Genomic DNA, 13,201 nt, shown 5'->3' on the forward strand with positions numbered 1-13,201 from the left:
GGGGAATATAAAAAATGGTGAAAGGGAATAAAGGGGAAAGGAGAAAAAATGAGTGGGAAATATCAGAAAGGGAGACAGAACAGGAGAGACTCCACTCTGGGAAACAAAATAGGGGTGGTGGAAAGGGAGGTGGGGGGGGGGTGGTGACTGGGTGATGGGCACTGAGAGGGGCACTTGATGGGATGAGCACTGGGTGTTATTCTATATGTTGGCAAATTGAATAGCAATAAAAAATAAATGTATTAAAAAATAATATGACTTACCTCATAAGTTTGTTTCTTGTTTTGTTTTGTTCTTGCAAGGATTCATCAAATAATCCATGGAAAGAGTTTAGGAGCAGACATAAGGTAAGTGCTCAGTAAATGTTAGCTGTTCACATTATGCTAATTCCTATATTTTTTGGCCCAAACTTCAAATTCATTACTTATATGCTTTAATTGTAAAAAAATGTTCTCAGTTTCTTCTAGGCCTCTGAGCAGTAAAGGGGTTGATTCTAGGTCCAAGATCTGGTCTGCAGTAAAAATGACCTACAGCTCAGGTACTCAGCCCAGGTAACCCTACTAACTACCGCTTTTGAGGCTCATCAGATGGGGGTTGATGACTTACCACCTGCCTCACAACCAGGCAATGCTGGACTGTGGGGTGGGGCAGAAACAGGCAGGTTAACAGGTACTATTTGACAAGTGATAATAATATACTTACAAACCTTGCTTCCAAAGTACGTCTTCTGAGCAAGGCCAAGGATATGATATTATCTATCATAAGGAGATTTTCCATTCCCCGTGTAGAACCCTGCCAGGCAGTTAAATGACATCGAGAACACGCTGACAGCTTGCTGTGTTCTTGACCCCATTATGCAGCCAGTGTACCAAATATGCCTCCTCTGAAAATAAACAGTTATTCATCAAATTGTCTCTCACTAGCCTGGTGTAATTATCTTCCCAAAGTTATGAATGAAATGATAGGTTCCCAACAAAAAAATCATGATGTAAAGATGGGTTTCAGCAGCATCAGTTTGTTTCTGGGCCTGATTTTCCCTGGGCTGCCTTTGCCACTGAACACACGGGTCTCAAACTGGCCAACTTCATGATGTGCATCAGAGAAGGAGGGGCCCTTTTGGGGGACAATCAGAGCTCTCTGGTACCTCACAGGGTTTCATGGTCACATGGTGGGTGTCTATGGTTTGGGAAGGAACTATGACAGACCCTGATTTTCTGACTAAATACTAAATAATAACACCCCCAATCCCAGTACTATTTTTTTTAAGGATGTATTTATTTATTTTAGGGAGACAGCATGAGTGAGGGTGGGGCAGTCACAGAGACAGAGGGAGAAGCACTCTCCAGAGTGCAGAGCCCAACTTGGGGCTCAATCCCACAACCCTGAGACCATGACCTAAGGTGAAATCAAGAGCTGGATAGTTAACTGACTGAGCCACCCAGGCACCCCTCCCAGTACTATTTCTGACAAATACCATCACCAGCCTTCCAGTAGCCAAGCTAGAAAGTGCAAATCATCTGGAACTGTTTCCTGAGCTGTTATCCCCATACCTAACCAATTTCAAATGGCTATAGGCACTATTGCTATTTTGTGTCTTGATGTCGATCCCCTCCTGTCTTCCACTCTTGATGCCTACTTGTAACATACATTCAAATGGGCATGGAATGATTTTTAAAATTGCAACGGAGAAGGGAGGGAGCTCCATGGTGATTATATGGTACTAGAATTAACCAGAGATTTACATTTGTGTAGAGCAATGGCAAACAAAAAGTAATTATGGAGGAAAACAAAATGGTGGCTACGAGCAGACACACGCCCTTCAAAAAGCACCATAAGGTAACAGAGGTGCTTCCTTGTTTGGAATTCCTAATGTTCTAGGGATGTAATGAATTAATGATACCAGCACCTGCGAGAACCAAGTGGCAACTCTGCAGAGGGCAAGTGGAGAGTCTCCCAGGATCTGAAAAGTGCTTTTCTCTTTCCTTTTCTTTTCTCAAACATTGGATTTATGAATATACTCACCCTACCCTGCCCCAATTAGGGTAGACTTGTTAGTCTGGATTAGAAGATTTAATATCTAGGATATATTTTCTATATTAATTAACTTTCCCTCCATGACCTTGTGTTGAAAGTACTTGCAAAGAGCAGGGAAGACACAACTCTATTTCATACGACAAGTATTCCCAAATCTGTTGGTTTTGGAAGTGCCACTCTGGACAAGTTTTCCATGAGGACGTTGCCTCAAAGACTTGGGGCAGGGGGAGCCTCACCTGTGCCTTCTGCCATCCTGTCGCCTGTCCTCATCTTCACTCTGCCCACCCCCTTATCCATCCTCTGCAGAGTCATCTATTTAAAGGACACACCTGGGCAAGCCAGTCACTGGGAGATTTCCCCCACTGCCTACAAATCAAACTCCTAAATAAGGTGTTTAAGTTTCTTCCTTTGAGCCAGCTCCCACAAGCTTGCCAGCCCGATCTCTGACTCTGCCTTTTCTGGCTTCCCAGGCACTGAACCTCCGTGAGCCAGACTGTTCAAATGACTTCTCCACACCAAACAAACCATATGCTCTTTTGTATTTGTGCTATTACTTAGCTCCCTTTATTCGAAATGTTCTTGTCTCTAGTCTCTGCCTGTTAAAATCTGAGTTAGCTTTCAAGGTCAAATCCTACCTTCTCCATGAGAATTTCCCACATTCTCTCAGTCGGTATCCCACAGCACATCACCACTGTTTATTAGATAATAGTTCATTCCAACCACTTTTATGTTCGTTTGATCATACGTTTGCTCATCCCATAAATACTTCCAAATGACCTTCTATGTATCAGGCTTTGCATTAGGCACAGGAGATAAAACAGAGCAAGACTGAAACCTAGACATTCTTCCCAACAGCATCGCATGATGAGGACCATCGCTCCTAGACCCTAATTAGCAGACATTGTGGGATGAGCTGAGGTGTTCCCGGGCGTGTGACTCAGAGAAGAATAGTAGGGGTCAGACTGGTTATCTCGCCTTGGTTTTACTGAAAGAGGTGTGAGACTTGGTGGGAAAACCGAATTGCTTGGGACAATAAAGGGAATATTTGGTGCCTTGACAAAAAGAGGGCAGAAGAAAGAAAATCCTCAGAAAGCAGTTCTTTCTCTGGGCACCTTAGTGACTCAGTCTGTTAAGCATCTGCCTCCGGCTCAGGTCATAATCCCTGGGATTGAACTCAGTGTGGGGCTCCCTACTCAGGGGGTCGTCTGCTTCTCTCTCTCCCCTGCTCCTGTGTGTGCTCTCTCAAATAAATAAATAAAATCTTTTTAAAACGTTCTTTCTCTAAAGTGAGGAGGCTATACAGAAAAAATAAAATACCCAAGAGAAAATTGGCTTAAAGTTGCTGTAGGTGTAGAATGAAATTAGATCATCTATGGAAAGTATTCAACACTAAAAAATCCTAGGAATCAATAAAATTTAGTTGTTATTATTGCTATTGTTACTCCACGCCTTCCTCTGAACCTCTTCCTCTGAAATCTTCCTTCCCATCAAGATCATTTGTCAATCCTCTGGAGCTGGACGTTTTGGGGGAAGGGAGGATTTCAGGAGAATGAGGCAAACTACTAAGTCTGCCCAAGGACAACCAGTCACGTACGTATACATACCATTTACTGAATGCCTACCTCTACCAGGAACTGGGTTAAGAGCTTGACGTCCGTTATTTCGTCTCATCCTCCAAACACCCTATGACGTAGGTACTATTATCATGTCCCATTTTAAAGACGAGGAAACCAAGGCACCAAGAATGTGAATGATTTGCTCCAAGTCATACAGTTAATAAGTGCATGGAGCTGGTATTTAAATCCCAAATCTCCCAAGCTCACCCACTCTACGACTTTGCCCTACCGTCCCTCCACTAACCATGAGCCCCTTGAGGGCAGGAAAAGATAGTGTTGGGAGGAGGCGTGGCCTCAGACATTATCCTCATTTTATAAATGCAAGAGTTAAGACTCTGAAAGTCAAGCAACATGACCTGTGCGGTTTGAAATTAGTTTAGCACTACAACCTTTATCTTCTGACTCCTACTCAAGTGCTCTTTCCATTACAGGAGGCTGACATTTCTGTGCGAACAATTCGCATGTCATGCACTATTGCTGTTTCCCCTCCTGGGCTGATAGGATCACCAAGCCCCGGCCAGGATTAGAGTCTTCTTCGATTTATGGCCTATTCTTTTCCGGTCTGGGTTATTCAAAGGTCAGTTGGACTAATGGATGAAGGCTGCTTTGCAGCCTATGTTCAATTTAAAATGCGTGATGTCTGTCAGACTTATTATTTTTAAAAGAGAGCTCTCATTGGAGCAGGGATGCTATTTTAGAGATGATTCTGTGATTGGCTTTAGAGAGTAGATCAGATATGATTCAGAAAGATAGTGTTGAAATTCATGACATGTGAAAAAATGGGACCTAAATTCTCAAATGAACTCCTGATAAGAACAAAAAGATTCTCTGAAATATTTCACAGTCTTTTGAGGCTATTAAGAAAGTGCCCAGCCAGGGCTGAAAAGTGCATTAATGGTTATTTCTTTATGGCAATTGAATTATAGCATCAATCTCCACCTCGCTTGAATCACATTGAAGGAGGTGCTTTTAAAAATTAGATACAAGTGTTCTGGTTTAAAAGGTGGCTGGCTAGTAACCCTTGACCCAACCTCCCAATAAAAGTCTATGAAGAAAGAGAAAATGTCAAAAATGCATTTAAAAACCTGCAGAGTAGTGCTAACAAACTGCTAGAATCTGGTTCTAATTAGCACCAACTTGAACGCCAGTGGCATCGGCTGGAGAATGTAGCTTCTGTCCTACCCTTGCTCTGATGTTAAAAACAGAGTGAGTCGGCTAGATGGAAAACAATAATAGTAATAATAGTATCGATGCTGTTAAAAGGTGAACAGGCATGTTAAATTTATTAAAAGTATATTTAAGCTGAAATCTGTTTGAATCAGGAAGTGCCAAACTGGAACTGGTTAGGAGCACTCCATGGTCAGGAGCTCTGGGCAGGATTTCTGCAGAGAAGATGCAGCAGGGAAACACATTATTTGATTGGCTGTAGCTTAAGCAGTTGCATTATTTGGGAAAGCCTTATTGGCTGTTTGTGATCAGCTGTTCTTCTTACCTTGAGGCATTTACAACAATTGGCTCTAGCGTAGGTTTTTTTTTTTTTTTAAGATTTATTATTTATTTATTCATTCGTTCATGATAGACAGAGAGAGAGAGAGAGAGGCAGAGGGAGAAGCAGGCTCCATGCGGGGAGCCAGATGTGGGACTCGATCCCAGGTCTCCAGGATCACGCCCTGAGCCGAAGGCAGACGCTTAACCGCTGAGCCACCCAGGCGTAGGCTTTGGATTGCTTACTAGGCTACCCACCGCCTTAGAGCCACCTCAATCCAATGGCCTCCTTGTTTGATTCCTTTAACAGCACTTACTGAGCGCTATGTGTGAAGTACTGCTCTAAGCATTTTGCATGAGTTACATCATCCAACCCTCTCAAAAACCCTATGAAGTAAGGACTGTGAATTCTCCCATTTTATAAATGAGGAAACTAACGCACCACAAGGCTAAGTGTCTTGTTTGGAGCCACAAAGTAATTGAGCCAAGATTAAAACCCATGTGCTGTATCTAGTCCCTCTTTCATCATGTGTCCAGTTCAGAAAGACAAGGTCTTTCTATCAGAAGTCCAGGCAGCCATAACTCCACAATGTCCAGTGATAACAAAGAGTATTATTGTGAAATGTAAGTGCCAAATTGCAAAGCATCAAACCAGATAAAGAAAAAAAAGATTTTTTTTTTCACAAACAAAACACAAGAAGAAACTGATAGTTTTACAATCATCTGGGTGATTTCTGTAGATAAATTAGGAGAAAAAATAAAACACCACAAAACTGGGTTTATAGAGAATCTGAACAATATACCCATATTATGTAATATTTTTTCATATTATATAATATTATAAGCTAAATTATCCTTTTATTAAAATGCTTGTAAAAAAAAAATAAATAAAATAAAATGCTTGTGAAGTATTTACTAAAACAGACCTTATACTAGACCACAAAGGAAAGTTCAATACATATCAAAGAGTAGAATATGTTCTCTGCTTAAAGTAAATCTAGAAATTGAAAAAGTTCAAGGGTAAGGCCCTCAATATCATGGAAATGAAAGATGCTCTCCAAAAAGACCTGTCATTAAGAGAGGAAATCAGTGGCACAACTGAAGATTATTTAGAAAATTACAGTAAGAAGACAGCATATCAAAACTCATGGGATGTTGTCAAAGCTATCCTCATAGGAAAATTCATAGCATAAAGTGAATCCTTATTTAATGACAAAATACAACAGACCCTTTCTCCTTCAACTCAATAACTTAGAAAATAAACAGCAAGGTAAATAAACATGAGGCTGAACCAACACTGTGCAATTGATAGATGTAGGGACTGTAGAATTGATATTCTTCATGTTCCAGTCCTAGCCTCATTTTCCATCATCATCATCTTCTATAGAAGCCAGAAAATAAAATCACTAACTTCCTGAGGCCCCTTGTAGTTAGAAGTGGCCATATGAAAAAGGTCTTATCACTGAGATTCCAGTGGAGGATGATTGATGGGGCTACTAGGACCCCATCTTGGTTTAATAGTCAAAAGGAGTACAGACAGAGATGATTTAGTGTTCCTCCTTCCCCAACCACATTTGCTATCTTAAAAGTACTTATAATATCTGAGTTCATAATAACCATCTCGTGACCATGAAGAGAAAAGCTAAAGGGTTGGGGATGGTGAATCTGAAGAATAGAATGAGATGAAATCCTGGATGTCACTGGTGAGTAGCTGAGCAAAGCCAGCCACACCCACCTCTGAATTCATGATTATGTTAGAAAAGTAAACGCTTATTTGAAGCCACTGTTAGTTTTATTTTGTGATGCAAGCAGCCAAATACACTTCTAATTTATATGGTATACAAATCAAAGAGCTGATTCTGAAAATAAAAACAAAACTTCTGGCAAATCTAATTTTTAAAAAGAGTGACAAGAAAATAAATAAAATTAAGACTTATACCAATGTATCATAATTAGAGAATTTAAAAATTTTAAGAGAACATCAGGCTAATGAAATCAGCAATCTCAAAATAGATCTTTGGTTACAGAAAAGGTAAATGAAAAATAATCCTTATATATTCAGGAGTTTTTTTTTTTTCCCTTCAGATTATTATATTAGTCCAGAGTTGGTTGGGGAAAGGGAAGCACTCTGGTATTTTGAGAAGAACGTGATTTAGGACAGGAAACCATATGCTCAAAAAACTATTGGAAAAACAAGCACACACACACACACAAAACCACAGGAAGAGGCAGAGAAACAAAAAGCCTAGGGAAGACAGCTGATAGCGCTCAGGTTCTTGCTGGCTTTCAGAGAATCAAGACGTTGGTGCTGTCTCCCCATTCTGCAGAAAATCAGCCTCTGCCAATGGTCACAGTTGCCTTCCCCACCAAGTGGGTATCTCTGGCAAGAAAGGCCCTGAGGCCACTCTGCTCAGGAGGAGATATAACAGCATATGTTTCCTTCTGCCTTTTAAATCTCATAGTGAGCACCTCTCATTAGTAGACTGTGCCTCAGATCCCTGCCTGCTAAGGATTTGGGGAAATGTAGTTCTCAGGTTTCTATCTCCTGTATTGCAGAGAGCACAGAAAGAAGAGGAGGAGGATGGTACGGAGTATCAGCAGCCATCCTGGCACATTTATTTATTTTATTATTAAATATGTTATTTAAGAAAACATTTAAAAGCTCATATTCATTCTCTCTGTATAGTTATTAAATGTTTTAAATATTTATATATGTATAGGTATAGTAATTATTTTATATACTTATATAATTATAGAGCATATAGAATAATTATACATAATATATCATATATATATACCTATGAAATTTCCAAATTATGTAACTGTGCACATCCTCCCCCAAAATATATTGTATCAAAATCCTAGAAGCAGGGATGCCTGGGTAACTCAGTGGTTTAGCGTCTGCCTTTGGCTCAGGGCATGATCCCGGAGTCCCGGGGTCGAGTCCCAGTGGGGCTCCCTGCATGGAGCCTGCTTCTCCCTCTGCCTGTGTCTCTGCCTCTCTCTCTGTGTGTCTCTCATGAATAAATAAAATCTTTAAAAATAAATAAGATAAAATCCTAGAAGCAGAATTATGTTTAAATAGGTTTATCTACAGATAATTTAATGAAGAGATTGTTTATGGAAGTACGATCAAGGATTAGGAAGTTCAGATGTAGAGAGGTACTCCGTACCAGCAGTGATGGGGAGACATTACCATCCCAGTCCTGAAAGGGACAAAGGGAGTGAGGAGGTTTTAAGTACATCCACACATTTTTTTTGCTACTTCTCCCTTGAAGACATAGCACTTAATTCCCCTCCACTTGAGTGTGGGCTGGACTTAGTGACTCCTTTCAAATAGACAGAATGCAGCAGAAGTGAAGGTGTATGACTTCTAAGATTAAAAGGCATGTGGCGGGACGCCCAGGTGGCTCAGCGACTGAGCGAGCGGCCTGCCTTTGGCCAAGGCGTGATCCTGGAGGCCTGGGATTCGAGTCCCATGTCAAGCTCCCTGCATGGAGCTGCTTCTCCTTCTGCCTGTGTCTCTGCCTCTCTCTCTCTCTCTCTGTGTATCTCTCATGAATAAATAAATAAAATCTTTAAATAAATGAAATAAGTAAAATAAAAAAATAAAAAGCATATGGATTCCTCCTTGTTCTCTCTCTGGATTGCTCAGTCTGGGGGACACCAGCTGCCATTTCATAAGACATTCAAGCAACCCTTTGGGGAAGTCCACACAGTGAGGCCCTGAGGCCTCCTGCCAACAACCACGTGTGAGAGCTTGGAATCAGATGGTCCACCCCAGTTAAGCCTTCGGATGAGTGCAGCCCAGCCAGCATCTTGGCTGCAGCCTCAAGTGAGATTCTGAGCCAGAACCACCAAGCCGAGCTGCTCCTAGACCCCCGACCATCAGACACTATGTAAGATAGTAGTGTTTGTTGTGAAGTTTGGGGGCAACTTTTGCTACACGGCAATACAGAATTATAAATGGAGAAAAATAATATCCCTAGAGAAGATTTGAATTGTGGCCGAGGGGCTCCTGAGCAGTAACTGTCGCCATAGAGGATATGGCCGTTGTCACAGCCACCGGGCCCAGGCTCAGCGGAGAGGCAGAGGCAAGCCCTCTGTTCTCTCTCCTTCTGTCCTTTCAAACTTCTGCCAGTACAAACGCTAACCAAGCCCAAGAGAAGCCAGAGGGCAAGCGAGGCCCAATCTGTAAAGATTAGCCACAGGGCCCAGAGCAGGGCTGAGCTGGTCAGAGGATGAATCTTATGGTGTCAACAAAGAATGATCAGAACAGGCTTAGACCAAGCTTACTTATGAACAGTATTTTGATCAGGTCAGAGAAGGACCACCACTAGGAAATACAGGACATAAGGGAATGTAGCCTATGGATTGGACCTTATACCATCGTGGGAGCTGGTTAAACAATTCCTCTGTGGCTGTTGCATTTGTGTCCCAGGCCGGAGCCTGAAGTCCAGCAAAGCAGGCAGTGGGGAAAGAGAGATGTATGTTAAGTGGGTGTGGTGAGAACTGAAGCCTGCAAAGATTGACTGGAACCTACATCTCACTGCCCTCGAGTCTCCAATTTTAGTGATCATGGTGGTGGGGTGGGGGGGATCTACGGGAGAAACTGGTCCCCTTCCCCTGGAGCCAAAATGTATCCAGTCCTGGGGTCAGTGAAACGGGTGTTAGCCCATCAGGAGCTGGAGTCGCTGTGCGCCAGGCTGCTGTCCCATCCCAATCAGGTGAGCCAGCAGAGCAGTGACAGCGCTCTGAGTGCCATCGATGCCCCGTGCCCTGCACTGACCTGTGAGTGTGATGAGAGTATGGCTCCTGCTTCACCTCTGCCTTCCCAATCTCACACTGTTGTCTCTTGTGGCCCTGCTAACCCAGAACGATGCAGGGAAGGGAATTCTGGAAACAGTACCAGCTACACTAAGTTGATACAATACAAATCCAACTTTGCAAAAGGGCAAAATGATAGTAACAGCAAAATGAAGTACTAAGAGAACTCTTTACCCCAGGTAAATCAGGGGTACCCCAGGGAAGCAAGGGTAGCTTCACGTTAGAAAAATCTATTAATATATTAACAGCAGTTCAACAGTCTCAATGAGAAAAACCATATAAAAATTTCAATAGGTGACAAAAAGATAGTCATGCCCATAGAAATCTAGAAAAAAGAAGAAACTCCCTTTAACATACAACATCGTATATTGACAGCCTGTCCCATTCCTAACATTGACCAGAAACGTTCCCGCTAAAACCAGGAAGAGGCAGAGATGCTGCATGTCCGTAGTGTTATATAGCACTGTTCTAGAAATTCTTCTGATGCAATGAGACATCAGACAGAAATAAAAGGTAAAATTATTGGAAAGGAAGAGTCAAAATTACTGTTATTTGCAGACAATATGATGATATATCATCAAAAAAACTGCAAGAGGATCAGCAGGAAGCTCTTAACATTAATTCAGAGTAAGTCAAATGGTGACATACAAGAAAAATGTGCAAAATCCAGTAGCTTCCTTCTGTGCCAGCAATACCACTCAGATAATATAATGAGGAACACAATTCAATCATAATAGAAACTAGAAAACATTAAATGCCCCATGACACCGGCATTTTTGAAAAATACAGATCATTGATTTTGTTGAATGTCTCTTAATTTGGGCTTGTCTGATGTTTCCCCATAATTAGATTCAGGTTATGCATTTTTGGCAGGGATATCTCAGAAGTGATGTTGCATCCTTCTCTGTGCATCCTGTTATGAGGAACATGATGTCAGCTTGTCCCATTATTGATGATACTAACTTTGATCTCTGTTAACGTGGTGTCTGCAAGGTTTCTCTTCTGTGAAGTTATTATTTTTCCCTTTGTAGTTATTAAGCACCTTGTGGGAATTGATTTTGAGGCCACATAAATATCCTTTTTCTCATTAAACTTTCACTCATTGTCAACTGCTCTCTATGACAATGCTGGCAAGGATGTGGTGAGGTGTATATTTATACACAGTGCTGGTGTGAGGATAAATAGGTCACATTCTCTGAAAAGCACTTGAGTATCCTTAGGAGGAACATTAAAAGTTGTCATAGTCTTTGAGTTCATAATCCAACTTCTAGGAATCTACTTTGGGAAGGATAAATATCTGAAATATTTGGAAAGGCCAAAGAAGGATGGTTTTCATCTCAGAAATATAATATTGAAAATGTGGTGGCATGATAAATGGACAACAGGTAAGTAGATAGAGAAACTATGATAGTTCTATATAAGGAAATAATATACAATCAATTACAGCATTCTTAAAGATTAATGGAAAAAAATAGTCACCGAACACCATTGTTTGAAGAGAGGGGTTTTGATCTGCACATACAGGATGTGCTTATAGGACAGTAGTCTTTTGTAAATATCTTTTTTTGAAAACGCCGACATTTTAATAGTATCTGTTTTTCGAAACGCAGGTAATTTTCAGTTTCTTTTCTATTTTGCCGTATTTCCCCAGTTTTAAATACAACAGTTTCATAGTTGAAAAGAAATCTGAATAAAAAGCACCAGGTGCAAATGAACTTTCCTGCACATTTTCCTGGTATAATTTGTCATCGGTATGTTACCTCCTCTGGAGTCAGCAACCGAGAGAGTCAATGGAACAGCTGACAAAGCAGGTAAAATCACTTTGCTGTGTTTGGTTGCCGTTAAACTACGACATGTCCTCCTGTATGAGTATATCCACCTGGTCAGACCATTTTATTTATTAATCTCACAGGTTTAACCAGCAATGCACCCAATCATTAGGCAATAGTCTATAATGCACCATGTGCTTCTGTACGCATTATCTCGTTTATTAAATGCTGAGCTTATTTAGGTCATTTTAATCCAACTGAGAAGAAAACCTTAAAAGTATCATTGAAGACTCAAGTCACTTTGTCTCTTGGAACTCTCATCCATTGCTCAGAGCACCAGCGGTAGGGAGGGCACAGGCTGGAGACTCCACAGACCTGGGTGTGAGTTGTCTCTCTGTCCCTTACCAGCAGTATGACCCTCGTCCAGTCACTCCATCTCTCTGTGCTTCATTTTTCTGGTCTTCAGAGGGTTCCTCAGGTTTCATTTTTGCTGTGTTAGTCTGTGATTCTTATAGGATGTGTCAGTCCCTTCCACGTCCAATTGGCTTGGTTCCTGTGGGTCACTGCAATGTCAGCAAACATCAGTGTGGCTGCAAAATTGTCCGACAAATGCGGCTTAATGAGTTCACACCGGAAGAGGACTGTGTCTTATTCTGGCCTGACAATCGGAAGCACCAGGCAAAACAGCATTTTCACTTCATTTCCCCAGAAGCTTTGGACCTCTCTGTAGCATAGCCCAGTTTTTTGGTGCCAACTCCCTTCCTATCTAAGCCCCTCAGAAGATTGGGGGCCACACTGCAGCAAAAGGAACTTTATAAATAATTGCACAGCTATTAGGCATTAAGCAGGAGGGCAAAGCACAGTCCTCCAAGCTCAATAAACAATGGCTCAAATAAACACTTCCCAGTGAGTTGGGAGAAATAGTTGGCAAGGGGAGTTCACGCCCCCAATTCTTCTCAAGGAGACCATGCCTTGAGCAACTGTTTACAAGAATATGCTTTTCAATTGACCCTCTCACTAAACCCTGTTCCATCCAAGAAGACCTATCGCACTTTTAATAAAATGAGCTCCTTCTAGAACACAGTTTGATTAATTCCTGAGTTGCCTCATCTGAGGTCTGCTTTGGATAAGGCTTGCTAACCTTGCCAAGTTTTTAAGGCTTCCAGTAGTCTTTGTCAGGATTTGGGAATAGAATATATGTATTTAGGACCAAACACAGTATGGTTAAAGTCAATTATATCAATTAGCCTGCAACAATCTTGTGAGCTCTATCTTCATTTTACCAACTGAGAAAAATGTCTCAGATTAAATGAGTTCCCCTGGGTCACACAACTACACAGATCTGCCCAACAGAATCTATGATCTTTCTGCTGCACCATGGCTGTCCAGATCTGAGGAATTCTGGGTAAGTCTCAATCTGCCTTCGTCCTATTGCTATAGAGCCATTTATTCATTCAACAAACATCTATG

The 13,201-nt window shown here is 41.5% G+C and overlaps 1 long non-coding RNA gene across 1 annotated transcript in view; it reads left to right on the forward strand.

The window, feature by feature from the left end:
- The window catches only part of LOC119865013, a 54,391-nt gene extending 53,497 nt beyond the window's left edge, over positions 1-894 (forward strand). Inside the window, exons 7-8 of the long non-coding RNA XR_005375771.1 lie at positions 303-347; positions 458-894. This is a non-coding gene — a long non-coding RNA (uncharacterized LOC119865013). The remainder of the gene's footprint in view (positions 1-302; positions 348-457) is intronic.
- The last annotated feature ends 12,307 nt before the right edge of the window (positions 895-13,201 follow it).

Source organism: Canis lupus, chromosome 21 (assembly GCF_011100685.1).
Source record: "Canis lupus familiaris isolate Mischka breed German Shepherd chromosome 21, alternate assembly UU_Cfam_GSD_1.0, whole genome shotgun sequence".
NCBI lineage: Eukaryota > Metazoa > Chordata > Mammalia > Carnivora > Canidae > Canis > Canis lupus.